This window comes from Girardinichthys multiradiatus, chromosome 9 (assembly GCF_021462225.1).
Source record: "Girardinichthys multiradiatus isolate DD_20200921_A chromosome 9, DD_fGirMul_XY1, whole genome shotgun sequence".
Classification (NCBI taxonomy): Eukaryota; Metazoa; Chordata; class Actinopteri; order Cyprinodontiformes; family Goodeidae; genus Girardinichthys; species Girardinichthys multiradiatus.
The window spans coordinates 32668900-32683671 of record NC_061802.1 but is presented as its reverse complement, the minus strand read 5'-3'; the positions used below and the strand labels follow the sequence as shown (position 1 = coordinate 32683671).

Sequence of the window (14772 nt, the reverse complement as noted above, 5' to 3'; positions counted from 1 at the left end):
CTGAGGATACAGATCAGGTTGTTACTCCCAGTATTGCTTTACTCACATCCCTGTTGGGCTCTGTGTCTCATCTCTGATGCCACAATAACAACCTATAAAGACATTACTTTCTGTTTATCTGCCCAACAGTGTAAATAAAGTTATGACATTTGAAATGAACAGAAACAAACTGCTCATTTGATACCAATTCACTTTGATAGAAACATCTGCTCCATTAGTCCCACATTCATCATTGTAACTCACTTAGACCAGCGCACATCTGCCTTCTTTGTACAGCAGGAGATCAAAGCTCATAGAGTGTGCATGCTGGAAATGGGGTGTGTGTTGTTGCTTTGTAATGCCACTGTGTCAGGGGTGTTCTGTGACTTGTTAGCTCCCTCAGCTCCTGGGTGATGTGGAGATCCTGCAGTCTGTACCGTGTACACATCCATATAGAGTCACAAGGAAACACAACAGAACAACAGGACCTTTCCTCTGAACCCAAAAAGACCTAATTATATCTTATCTTTCTGAGTTGTAATCAGCTTTAATCTCCTTATTTTGTTATTTTTGATTGATGGTGCATCATGTTCAAGACCGACTTGCTTTTTAAGGTCATGATACCAGCCTGTGTTCACAATAAATGAAGGTCAATTAAATGAAGGTCTGACTCATTTGGCTTTAGTGGTTCTTAAAAGGAAGCAGATCCCTATTGTTTAAAGTATAAGTTCAGTCCATTTACAGTATGTACGACTTACAAGCATGACACAGTTCTGGTGAGAGGTTCTCATACACTCGTCATCAGCAGGAATGGCATAATTCAAGCTGTTTTCTTTAATTTAGAAGGATACATGCAAATCCAAATATATATAAACACTCCTAGTTATATTTGTTAAGATGTTACAATGAGCTGTGGAAAAACCTGGCACTTTTTGTAGCCATGGTAGCTAGATCCTGGCCCAATCCTGGATGGATGTTTGACTAGTCTTGGCACAAATGGTATAATTAATTTAAATTCCTTGCATGCATCCATCTTTTAAACATAATCCACAAATTTGCAACAGGACTGAGATCAAGGCCATTCCAGAAGGGTAATGTTAGCATGATCTATTCATTTCAAAACTAGTTTTGATGTTTGTTTATGATCATTGTCCTGTTGGAACATCTGACTATGTCACGCTGCAACCATTTAGCTGTTGATTTGAGGTGAAGTTTAATAATTTGAATGTATTCATCCCTCTTCATTATTCCTTTGATTTTGTGCAATGCACTGACAGCACCGCCAGCAAAAAGGCCTAGAAGCATGCCACTCCCACCAGCATACTTGACAGTTGGTACATTGTTCTTGGCTAGGAAAGCCTCACATGCAAATAAAATTAAATGTCAAAAATTTGTACCAACAGCCTATATAACCTGCAAACTTTGGAGCAGTTTTTGTTTTTTTTTACCTCCACCTTCTCGCCTGTAGCTTTCTGAAAAGAAATCAGAGTCATTAATTCAACACCACTACTTGAAACACATTTTAGGAAGCTTGCTTTTTATGTAATTGCCTTTTGATCTGTCCAGCTTTAAACCTTGCAATGCTTGCTTCTGTGTTTGTGAAATCTAATTTTATTTTTCAGTTTCTTTTGATCTTGCCCATATTTTTACATATTCACTCTACTCATTTGTAATTTATTGTTTCATTGTGGCATTTCAGCTTTCCTATAATGCGCTCTGTGGTCAAGGGTTATTCCTAAAGTTGCAGATTTTTTTTTTTTTTTGTATTCTCTCTGTAAGGAAACAGTATTGCTTCCCCTTCATCGTGTATCCCTAAGCACATACAATATTTCTAGCAGGCAGATTTTATTAGTCTTTGTTTTACATTTAGTACCACAGTACCCAGACTGCACTAGATGAATGCTTACTGTTCCTTTAATTTCATAGCTTTCCTGTCACTTTGCCATATAATCCTTTTTGAAACCCTTTCTCAGCTTCATTGTGTGAGCCAAGACAAAAAAGTTACCACACAATAGCAGTATAATTGCTTTCCACTTGAGCACTTTGACATTAGGGTTGTAAGCCTAATAGGAGGTCCTTCTGCTGTAGGCCCAGTTCTGTGTTTAATAAAGACTCAAGAGAAATGGAAAGGAAAGGTGAAAGAGCTGCTGTCTCCAAGCTGGTATCTGCTTTTTGTCAGTTACTCACGTCTCTCCTCTGTCAGGGCTGTGACGTACGCAGCCATTGGTTCCTGTTGTCTATCCTGTTTCCTGTTTTCCTGTGATGCACAACAGAAAAATAATGAATAGAGATGCAACACCCTGTAAGGATGAACCAACAAGTAATTCTCAAACCCACTGATCCTTGATGCCCCATGGCTGTTTGTCCATCAGTAACCACTAAAGTATGTGCTGAGCTGATGTGGATTGAAACTTAGCATTGTGGGAAAACAGATTAATTGTATACAGTAGCCTAAATGCTAATGACAGCACGGACAGGTGTTGACTTAACAGAGTAAACAGTTAGCTTTGTGCTCCATGTTAAGAAAGAAATGTAATAACAGCTGTGGTAGTTATCATCTCCTGCTGCAGGCTCAGACCCAACAGATGAAAGATTGAGGGGATTTCTGTGTTTCCAACACGGCTTGTGTTAAACAAACGAACCCATCAGTTTTCTTCAGAGTCAAACTATTTGCATGTTTAGTTTGTGTTCGAACCAGAACAGAAGGAGAAACAGTGACACGGATATTAATGCTAACACGGTCGGGTATTTCCAACCTGTTTGTTTATTTCCCAGACTACCTTGACAACTTTTTCATCAACAGTACATTGGTCACCTTGGGTTGTTCTACTTTGTTATGATGTCACATACTTTTCATTACTTTCAACTACTTTAGGAACCACAACTAACTTGTTTTTGTTTTAGAATAATTCGCTTAAATGTTCCTTTTAGCTTTTGTAATTGATGAAACCTTTTCTGGAAGAAGCTTCCTCTGTTTGCTTAAAATTAATTACATTTTGATCAGACTTAAAATCTGGGCTCTAAGTTTAATTACATAATGATTTTTGATTTTCTGCTCTTTTCACTCCTTCTTTGCATTGAGGTTCATTCAGTTTTGTGTACTGTTTATTGTATGCATGGGCCAGTTACACTAACCCCAGTATCTAAAATTTTAAAAGTTTCACATCTGCAACAATGTATTTAAGTCTTATCACTTGTTTATAGTTAAAATTATAATAAACAAATGGGTTGAAATTCAGAACCTATCAAAAAATAACTCAACAGAACCTAACATTTTTAGTGTGTACCATTTTTGAGTTACAGATAACATTCCTAAACAGCTAAGTCTGAGGCAAGCATGAGAGAGATGCATACAATTATGTTTGTAAGATAACCTTGAGAAAAAACACTGAAGTTTGAAAATTTATTAGTTACAAGTTACAAGCATATTTAAAATAAAAAAAAAATTTATGTTTCGAATTATCTAAATACTTTTGTTTAAAAACAGAACTGCATATACTTCCTACTGCTGCAAAAAATGTATTGTAGTATGAATTAATACTATTGCAAAAATGATGACAATGTTATCAAATATATAAATTTGATTTTTTAATAAATTGAAAATTATTGTAAGGCATAGATACATGGATGATAGTAAGAGAACAGAGGTTTAAATCAGTGTAAGCTAAAGGATATTCTTGATATATCTTGAAAAGTTGTAGGTCAAGTTCTATTTTAGTGAAGCAAGAAATTTGAACTTTTTTTTTTCTTTTTCAACATTGATAAAGATATCTTTATTAGGAAATAAACCAAGCAAAAAGTCAAGTTATTTATTTAGCGCTTTTCAGCAACAAGGCACTCAAAACGCTGTACATGAGGAAAAACATTTCAATGACACAGAAAATCGAACACAGAAAAACAAATCAAATGACACTAATAATCCTTGGGAGTTTGCTGGTAAGAGCTGGTTCTAATCCAATCTTTCTAATAGAGGTAATTAGCTCACCATAACTGCCTCATACCAGCGACCTCAAGGATTAATATTATCATTTTTCTTCTAGCACCAGATGAATTCCTTACCACAGAGGACTTAATGAACTAATTACCTCTCGGACTGGAGAAGAAGTGAATATGGAGACAATGGTAAGTCCAATGATTTCTTAGTTACTTGGGTTAGAGCTTGGAGTGCAGGCAAGGCGTCAGCGGAGAGGTGGAGGGTGGACAGGTTAGGTTGAATGGTCTCTGGATAATCCAGGTCCGGAAGAAGCCAGCCGGGGAAGTTCCAGAGTTCGGCGTCTGGTAGGTGTGTGTGGAAGATCATTCCTGGGGAGATCCTAGGAGCGAGGCTAGTGCAAAACGAAGCCACCGGGGCCAGCCTGGGTAACCTCCAGGTAGTCGACTTTCTCCTTAAGTACTCCAGATGGAAAACACCAGTCTCCACCACTGCTGAGCACTAGCGCCTGTGTCAAAAAACACAGACAAAAACATACAACAAAAACTCGGAGGCGACGACTTCCAAAATGAACTGTCTGGAGGGATCTGGATGTTTTAAGATGGGTGCCTGGGCAACTTCTCCTGAAGAACACGGAAGGCTTGATCTGCAGCGGAGTTCCAAAGGAAGTGCACTTTAGTGGAAGTTAGTGCAGTTAAAGGTGCTGCCATCTGGCTGTAGTTCCGGATGAAGCGGCGGTAGAAATTGGCGAAGCCAAGAAACCTTTGTAATTGTTTCTGTGAGTCCGGAATAGGCCACTCCAACACAGCCTTAACCTTCTCTGGGTCTGGACGGACCACCCTCTTGAATAAAACCCAAGAAGGTTACAGAGGTCTGGTGAAATTCACATTTCTCCGCTTTCACGTACAGTTTGTTCTCTAAAAGTCTCTAAAAGTGAGGGTAGGAACGTAGACCGACCGGTAAATTGAGAGCTTTGCTTTTCGGCTCAGCTCTCTCTTCACCACAACGGACCGGCACAGCGCCCCCATTACTGTGGAAACCGCACCGCTCCCTCTGTCGATCTCCCGCTCCATTCTTCCCTCACTCGTGAACAAGACCCCGAGATACTTAAACTCCTCCACTTGAGGCAGGAACTCCCCTCCAACCTGAAGAGGACAAGCCACCCTTTTCCGGTCGAGTACCATGGCCTCGGACTTGGAGGAGCTGATCCTCATCCCAGCCGCTTCACACTAGGCTGCGAACCGCCACAGCGCATGCTGTAGGTCTTGGCTAGAGGGGGCCAGCAGGACCACGTCATCCGCAAAAAGAAGAGACGAAATCCAATGGTCCCCAAACCAGACCCCCTCCGGCCCTTGGCTGCGTCTAGAAATCCTGTCCATAAAAGTTATGAACAGGACTGGTGACAAAGGGCAGCCCTGCCGGAGTCTAACATGCACCGGGAACAGGTCCGACTTAGTGCCGGCAATGCGGACCAAACTCCTGCTCCGCTTGCACAGGGACTGGGTGGCCCCTAATAAAGGGCCCCCGATTCCATACTCCTGGAGCACCCCCCACAGGGCATCACGAGGGACACAGTCGAATGCCTTCTCCAGGTCCACAAAACACATGTGAACCGGTTGGGCAAACTCCCATGAACCCTCGAGCACCCTGTAGAGGGTATAGAGCTGGTCCAGTGTTCCACGGCCGGGACGAAAACCACACTGCTCCTCCTGAAGCCGAGGTTCGACTATCTGTCGGACTCTCCTCTCCAATACCCTGGCGTAGGCCTTACCAGGGAGGCTGAGGAGTGTGATTCCCCTGTAGTTGGAACGCACCCTCCGGTCCCCCTTCTTATGAAGGGGGACCACCACCCCAGTCTGCCAGTCCAGAGGCACTGTCCCCGACCGTACTCAGGGCGGATCTCATCCAGCCCCGAAGCCTTGGTACCGCGGAGCTTTTTAACCACCTCAGTGACTTCAGCCTGGGTGATGAAAGAGTCCAACCCCTCTGTTTCCACCATGGAATGCGTGATGGCAGGATTGAGGAGATCCTCAAAGTACTCCTTCCACCGCCCGATAATGTCCTCAGTCGAGGTCAGCAGTCTCCCGCCCCCACTATAAACAGTGTTGGCGAAGCACTGCTTCCCCCTCCTGAGGCGCCGGACGGTTTGCCAGAATCTCTTCGAGGCCAACCGGTAGTCCTTCTCAATGGCCTCACCGAACTCCTCCCAGGCCCGAGTTTTTGCCTCTGCCACAGCCCGGACCGCAGCACGCTTGTGTTTGTCTAGGTAGACAAACACAAAAAGTTTCTAAAAATCCCTGAGGACATTAACAAGTGCTTGGAAGACAGCGGGGGCATTGCAGAGGCCGAAGGGCATGACTAAGTATTCAAAATGTCCGAGTGGGGTCTTAAAAGCTGTCTTCCACTCATCCCCCTGGCGGATCCTAACTAGGTGGCAGGCATTCCTAAGGTCAAGTTTAGTGAAAACTGTGGCCTCGCGGACAGGTTCAAAAGCTGAAGAAAGTAAAGGAAGGTCGATACTTGTTCTTAACTGTAATGTTATTAAGCCCCTTATAATCAATACAGGGCCTTAAAGAACCATCCTTCTTGTTGACGAGAAGAAACCTGCGCCTAGGGGTGATGAAGAAGGGCGGATAAGGCCTGTAGCCACGGACTCATTAATATATTTCGCCATAGTCTGCTGCGCGTGTGTAGAAATGGGATACAACCTGCTGGTGGGCAGGGAAACTCCTGGAAGTAAGTCAATGGCGCAATCATAGGGTCGGTGTGGAGGTAACGAAAGCGCCTTAGCTTTGTTGAACACTTGTTTAAGATCATGTATATCAAAGGTACCCAGGTAAGATCCAGAAAATCACTCTCCTCAACAACTGAGTCAGGGGGAACGGGAGCGACTGCAGACTGAAGGCATGTAGTGAGGCAACTGGTGGACCAGGAATCAACTCTGCCCTTAACCCAATCAAGGTGAGGATTTTGTTTACTAAGCCAAGGGAAACCCAGCACCATAACGTGCGTAGGTACAGGAAAAAAGTAGAAGGAAATTAATTCTCGATGATTGCCAGATAACAAGAGGGCTATAGGTTTAGTTTGGTGAGTAATACGAGATAATTCCTGACCGTTGAGGGCTGTCACAAGACGTGGTGCTGTTAAAGCCACAGTCTCGGTCCCAGATGCTTTAACTAGATCCAAGTCTATAAGATTCTGTTCACTTCCTGAATCAACCAGTGCAGAGAGATTGTGGACCTGTTGGTTAAGTAGTAACGTGGCTGGCAAACAAAATCTGAGGGATTCGGGTGAAACAGTCTGTCCCGCCGGTATGTCCCTATCTACCGATGGACCTGATATTTTGGCCGAGGAGGACAAGTTGGACAGTCGGCTACAAGATGCTCTATGGAGCCACAATAAAAACATTGCCTAGCCTGCCAGCGCCTCTGCCTTTCCTCGCTAGTGAGGTGCACCATACCCACCTGCATGGGTTCAGTTTCTTCTGCCAGTTCTTGGGAACGGGGCTTGGGGTTAACAGTAGGCAAAAACGTTGGCTGGGTCCTAACATAACTGCGTTCATTTCTGGGCCTCCTCCTCTCCCTTAACCAGCTATCTATTCTAATGGCTTTACCAATGAAATCCTCCAATAACTCTGGCTCATCCACTAAAACAAGCTCACCCTTTAAAGTCTCATCTAGGCCATGAAAAAAAACAGATTTAAGGGCCCGGCTGTCCTAGCCAGATTCTGCCGCAAGGATACAAAAATCTATAGCAAATTCTGTTAGCGGTCTACTCCGCTGCTTAATAGTCCATAACTTTCGACCTGAAGCCACATAATCAATACAGAAAGAAACATTTCTCCTAAACTCCTTCTCAAAATCAGAAAATGTGCAATCAAACTGGATACAACTAGAAAAACGGGACTCAGCCCATCTTAGCGTGTTTCCTGACAAAAGGCCAATAACATAAATCTTAGAGTCACCATGGGGGAAAGAGTGGGGGGAACGATTGAACACTAAAGAACATTGTAACAAGAAACCCTTAAAGTCACTGGTCTCACCTGAATATTTCTCAGGACTGGGGGAAATTACGTCACGGACGAAAGGAAGACGCTGGGTCTCTGAACTGGCTGCTGCGGCCTCTAACATCTGAGTGGGGGTCTTGTTCAAGAATAGCTGTAACATGGCAGTTACCTGTTCGAGCTGTTGATTCATCTGACTTGCTGTTTGGCTAGATAGCGTAAGGTGGAATCGTGAGACTGAATATGGTGAGTATGATCGGAAAGAATTTCCTTGAGCGCCTCTGCTGGGTCGGGTTGGCTCGAGTATTCTGTCATAGTGTTACATATGGCTCTGACCCACATCCAGAATCATGCTCAAGGGAAACGGGTACAAGTCTGAAAAAGGTTTATTTAAGGAGAATGGATCGGTATGGTGTGCAGGAACAACTGTAAGGAAAATCGACAGGTAAGTGGCACAGTAAACCAAACCGGAACATAAATGTGAAATGTCTCTTACTAGGAGGGAGTAGGCAATCCGCCAGGAGGAGAGGGACTCGGACTGGAGAAGAAGTGAATATGGAGACAATAAGTCCAATGATTTCTTAGTTACTTGGGTTAGAGCTTGGAGTGCAGGCGAAGTGTCAGCGGAGACATGGAGGGTGGACAGGTTAGGTTGAATGGTCTCTGGATAATCCAGGTCCGGAGGAAGCCAGCCGGGGAAGTTCCAGAGTTTGGCGTCGGGTAGGTGTGTGGAAGATCCTTCCTGGGGAGATCCTAGGAGCGAGGCTAGTGCATAACAAAGCCACCGGGGCCAGCCTGGGTAACCTCCAGGTAGTCGCCGGTGTAATCCTTGGAAGGTCCTTGAAAACGTAGTTAGTGTTTGAACGAAGCCGGTCCAGTTCACACAGAGGCTAATACTCGAGCGATGAGATGCTGGCTGGTTCATGCTTAAGTACTCCAGGACTCAATCACCGAGATGGAAAACACCTGTCTCTACCACTGCTGAGCACTAGCACCTACTAGGAGTGAAAAAACACAGACAAAAACATAAAACAGAAACTCCAGCCCTGGCAGTATTATCTAAATACCAAGTCATCTGGTAAAGTTAAACACATTTTACGCAATGATGCCTTTGTATTATCTTAGATTTTACAAAAATGTAGATGACATTCAATGTCTTCAACATCATGAGGACCCAAAAAGCATGGAGCCATGATACCATACCATAGCATACAATACCAGCTTTATTTATAAAGCGCTTTAAAACAACCACAATAAGTGCTACACAAAACTACAAACTATAAACATTAAAAGAAAAGACAAATATAAATATGGCATAAAAACAATTAAAGATTAAACACAATAAAACCAATTAAAACAAATGAGGTCAAGCTGATTCTCATGCTGGAAGCCAAAAATATCCACCATCCACAATGTTTTTGTTTAGTTTGAATAATTTTACTTATGGCCTTTTTTCTGCCTTCCTGTCAGTGGTGGTTTCACAGCTGGTTTTTCTGATGAATCTCTAATTAGTTCATTTTGCACAACCCCAAATGTTCAGGGTCATCATAGACCTCTGTAGATGTCATAAAACCTTGACTCAGACAATTCTTGAAAAAATAAACTCTTTAAAATTGTATTTTAAGGTCTGTGTTGACCTTTTTCTTAGAAACATCTCTTCTGATGCTTTTCAGATCTCCTATCTAAAGACTTTTTCAGACATCCAAATTGTCTCATTAGATACGTTGAGCTTACAATATTGCCTTGATTATTTGATCTTAAACAAAGTAAATATGTGTTTTTGTTAAGTAACAACTATGCAAGGGTGCAAGGGTTGACATAAGGGTTGTAGGTAATAGTACTTATCTTTTACTACCTTGTATCTGTGAGTGTTTAGGCTACCTTCCTAAACAGTGCTACAGAAAGAACAATGTTACAGTTTTTTTGTTTTGTTTTTACATGTTTATTGCACATTTTGTCAATTTACAAACGGTGAACAACATAGAACAAGAAGGCTCATACAAGAGAAAAGAAAAATCCACATATGTGTACTAAAATCAAACTAAATAAAATAAATAAATTATCTTCAGTTCCACTCCTCATTCCAGCCATCTACTTCAATATCATTATTCTCAAGGAAATTACAGAAAACCTTCCAGATCTTCCAAAACCTTTCAAGTTTATTCTTCACAGTGTAGCTTATCCTTTCCAAAGCCAAATAAAAAGACATCCCTTTTAACCATTGCGAAGTACTACAAGGTGTATCCCTTTTCCATGAACGGGCTATACATCTTTTGGCTTCCAAAAACCAAATGTTGAGTAGGGATCTTTCATTTCTGGAGGTCACAAAGTTATCTGGGAAAATGTTCAATAAACATAACTAAGGTTTGAGAGGTACTTCTTTTCCAATGATCCGACTAGCCAGGTTCAATACTTTTTCCCAAAAAGAGAGCGTCAGAGGACATTCCCACATGCAATGGAATAATGAACCTTTTTTTTTGCTTACATTTAATGCACGTATCCGGGATATTTGGGTTAAACAGGTGCAGCTTACTTGAAGTTATATACTGTCTGCTTATCCATTTGTATTGTAGTAATTTAGAGTTTGTATTCACACTTTGAGTTTGAGCTGTTAAACAAGCTCTGGCCCATTATCCCTCTGTTATATTTTCTTGCACATCGGCTCTCCAGGATTCTAAAATGATTTATGATGACTCTTTGGATTTACTTACAAACAAGTTATAAAGAAAGGATACCTGCCCCTTGGAGTCTGAGAATCTCAACGAAAAATCTTCAAGAGCAGACAGTCGTGGAAGAATCAACCTATTGCTTTGCCTACCCAGTACGAAACTTCTCAGTTGGAGATATTTAAAGAAATGTTTTGAGGGTATTCCATATGTGGCCTTAAGTTCTTCGAAAGACATGAAAGTACGATCGTCTTTAAAGAGGTCAGCTATTTTAGCCACCCCTCGAGATGCCCATATTTTAAACCTGCTGTCTGCTCTACCAGGCTGAAACTTGTCATTACCAAAGATAGCAGAAAACCGTGATAGCTTACAAGTCTCCGCACTGTGCCAGATCATTACTGTATTTTTGAGGAAAGGGTTCTTGTTCTGTTTGGCTAATTTGTTTTTGTTGGCTGAATATATATATAAATTCAAAGGAATATTAATTGAGTGAGATTCTATTTGAACCCAAGCTGGGGGATGGCCCTCCGCAAAATAAAACATTCCTGCTCTGATTTGAGCTGCCCAGTAATACCACATAAGATTTGGTAGCTGTAATCCACCTCTATCAAATGGAAGATACAACAATGTGAGCCTAAGCCTAGGATGCCTGTTGTTCCAAATGAAGGAGGAGAAGAGTCCCTCAAGTGACCGGAAGAAAGAAAGTGGGGGAGCAAGTGGAATCAATTGAAAAAGATACAAATACTTAGGTAAAATTGACATTTTCAAAACATTGATGCGCCCGATCATAGACATAGGTAATTTTGTCCACCTGTTTATGAGCTCTGTAACTCTATCTGTTAAGGGATCGTAGTTCATTGGGACAATTTTGTCAATGATAGGAGTAATCAACACACCCAAGTACACAAAGCCCTTCAATGAAACCTGAAAAGGAGTATGAATTGGGGGGTTGAGTCTCGCATTTTCATTCATAAATAGTAGTACTGATTTGGTATTATTTATTTTGTAACCTGCAAAGACCCCAAAAGTATTCGTAAGAGAAAGTAAAGTAGGTAGAGTCTGTTTCAAGTTAGAACAAAACAAAATTACATCATCTGCATGTAGGTCTATGCGATGTTCAATATCTCCTATCCTTATTCCATTCAGATTGGTGCTTTTTCGAATCGCCATAGCAAGTGGCTCGATAGCAAGGGTAAATAACAGAGGCGAAAGGGGGCAACCCTGTCTTGTCCCCCGGTGCAGTTCAAAAGGTGATGAAAATAGCCCATTTGTTAGAACTACAGCCTGTGGAGCAGCATGTAGAAGTTGAATCCAGCTAAACAATTTCTTCTCAAATAAATACAGCCATTCCACCCTGTCAAAGGCCTTCTCGGCATCCAGAGACAGAATGGCAGTGTCCGTACAGCCAGATGTATTAAACACTATATTAAGTACTCTACGGATATTGTGAAAGCCCTGTCTTCCCTGCACGAAGCCATTTTGATCAGAATGTACTATTTCTGGCAAACTGAGATCAAGCCGTCTAGCCAATACTTTACAAAGGATTTTGAGATCATTATTAAGCAGTGAAATTGGCCTGTAAGATCCACAGAGAGTAGGTGTCTTCCCTGGTTTCAACAATAAAGTAATTACTGCTGTACTTAGAGAAGGGGGAAGGGATCCGCTATCTAAAGATTCACGATACATCCCTAACAGAGGTGGTATTAGTTTAGTTTTAAAAGTTTTATATATCTCGATGGGAATCCCGTCCAGTCCAGGATTTTTTCCCCCCTTCATGCTATTTATAGCCGCAGACAATTCTTCGGCCTCTAGGTCAAGCTCAAGAGCCACCTGAGAGTCTTTCTTTAGGGGGACAAAGTCTAATGAATCAAGAAATTCCTTTTGTTTTTGAAAAGCTGAAGTCGTATAATCCGAACGGTATAAATTTTCATAGAAGTTTGAGAAAGTCTTATTAATTTCTGTAGGGTCACTAGATCACAAGCCTTCATCTGTTTGTATTGTATTTATTGCTCTTTCAGTTTCCACCTGTTTAATACGCCATACCAAGGGTTTATTAGACTTCTCACCCTGTTCGTAATAGGACTGCTTTAGTTTCATCAAATTTTTAGTTGCCTTATTTGTAGATAAAACATTGTATTTAGCTCTTAGCTCATTAAGTTCCACAAATAAATGTTGAGAGGGATTTGCAAAGTAGTTCGTTTCAGTATCCTTTATCTTTTTTTCCAATTGTTCCATCTCCAACCTTGACTGTTTATATTTAAAACTTGTAAAGCTTATCATCTGGCCCCTCAAAACGGCCTTAAAAGCCTCCCACTGTATAGCGTCTGATGTCTGATTTGTATTAATTTCAAAATAAAAATCAATTTGTGTACCAATGAACTCTATACATTTTGGATCCCTAAGCCAAAATGACTGTAGACACCATCTTGGGGAGTAATTCAAAGATTGAGGCATGTTCAGAATAAATGAAACCGCAGCATGATCCGAAATTATAATGCTATCGTACCAGGATCGCGAGACTGTAGAGACCAAGGAGGCAGAGACTAAATAATAGTCAATTCTGGAAAATATCTGACATGTACTAGAGTAACAGGAAAAAGTTAGTTGGTCAGGGTTATTCTCTCTCCAGACGTCAAATAGATTAAATTCTTTAATATACTGTAGCAGCTGTTTTCTTGTCTGATTATGGGAAGCATCAATTCCAGTAGATCTATCCATTCCAGTCTGTACAGCACAATTAAAGTCCCCACCTATGATAAAGTTACCAAGTAAAGTAGCCAAAGAGAGAAACTGGTGTCTAAAAAAGGACGGATTATCTTCATTGGACCCGTATATATTAACCAGATTTAATCAAACTGAGAAGATTTCACACTGAATAATGAGGTATCTGCCTAATCGATCTTCATCCACATTAATAAGAAGAAAAGGCACAGAGTTGTGTATCAGTGTAATTACTCCACGAGAGTGTGAACTAAAAGAGGCTGAGAATACATGACCAGGCCACCTCCTCCTCACCTTGATTACCTCTTCAGGGGTCAAGTGCGACTCCTGGATAAAAACTATTTTAGCTTTTAATTGTTTGATCCTACTCATAACCACTTTTAACATGACAAGTTTGTTTGAACCCCTTAAATTCCAAGATGTAAACTGAAGGTCAGAGGACATGTTGTAATGACAATAAAGTTGTCCGTAGTAAACTTGAAATGACTGAAAACTGAAGACATAATATAAAAGAAAAAGAATAAATGAAATGAAAAAAATGTGCCCAGGGACATTATGAACATACCTGAGTGTACATCCCCAACTGAGATACACCCCTATCTCCCACAGAACACGCATCCAAATCATGACGCCTAACTGGTCCACCCACGTCCTCAACGCAGCGAGGAACAGCATGCCCCACCACCGCAGTAGAGCCCTGCATGAAATAACATTAACATAAGTAAAACTACGTGTGCATCAATCAAACAGTTATTTTGCACAAATTAAACAATGTTTAAGTACACTACCTGTGAGGTCAAAGAAGTAAAGTTTAGTGACTTAAACATACCAGCCAAATAGACAGGTCTCAGATTGTCTCTAAATCCGCGGATCCCAGGGTACCGTCCTTCAAACCACACACAAAATCCTTCGCTCCCGCTGCGGTATCAAAGATGTGTCGTTTCCCCTTAATAGTCACCAAGAGTTTCGCCGGTTGAATTATCCCATATCGCGAGATGGAGAGGGAAGCCAGCTCTTTCTTCACCGAGTCGAAGACTTTCCTCCATCTGACCAGATCGGCGGAAATGTCGGGGAAAAACATGATTCTCTGGTTGTCGTAGAGTATTTCCCCCTTGCTCCTGGCAGCCTTCATGGCCCGAAACTTATCCACGTAGTTTAGAAACTTCATTATAACCATTCTAGGACGTGCAACAGAGCAGCCCCCTGCCTCAGCATCAGTAACGCCGGCTCCGCCAATTCTGTGCGCCCTCTCAATCAGTATGGGTTGAGGAAAATGATGTTCACCAAGCACTTCGGGTATCCACCTTTCCAGAAAGGCACACATATCAGATCCTTCTACCTCCTCTGGGAGACCGACCAGGTGAAGATTCGAGCATGGTGCTGGTCTGAGTTTTCAAAGATGCTACCTCATCTTGATTAGTGCTGATTCTGTCCTCTGCTTCAGTAACACGTAGTGACACTGCCTTCAGGTC

At 41.8% G+C, this 14772-nt stretch overlaps 1 protein-coding gene across 1 annotated transcript in view; it reads left to right on the top strand.

Annotated features, from left to right (window-relative positions):
- Window positions 1-14772, top strand: part of hcn2b (hyperpolarization activated cyclic nucleotide-gated potassium channel 2b) — a 78423-nt gene that overhangs the window by 36325 nt on the left and 27326 nt on the right. The window lies entirely within an intron of this gene.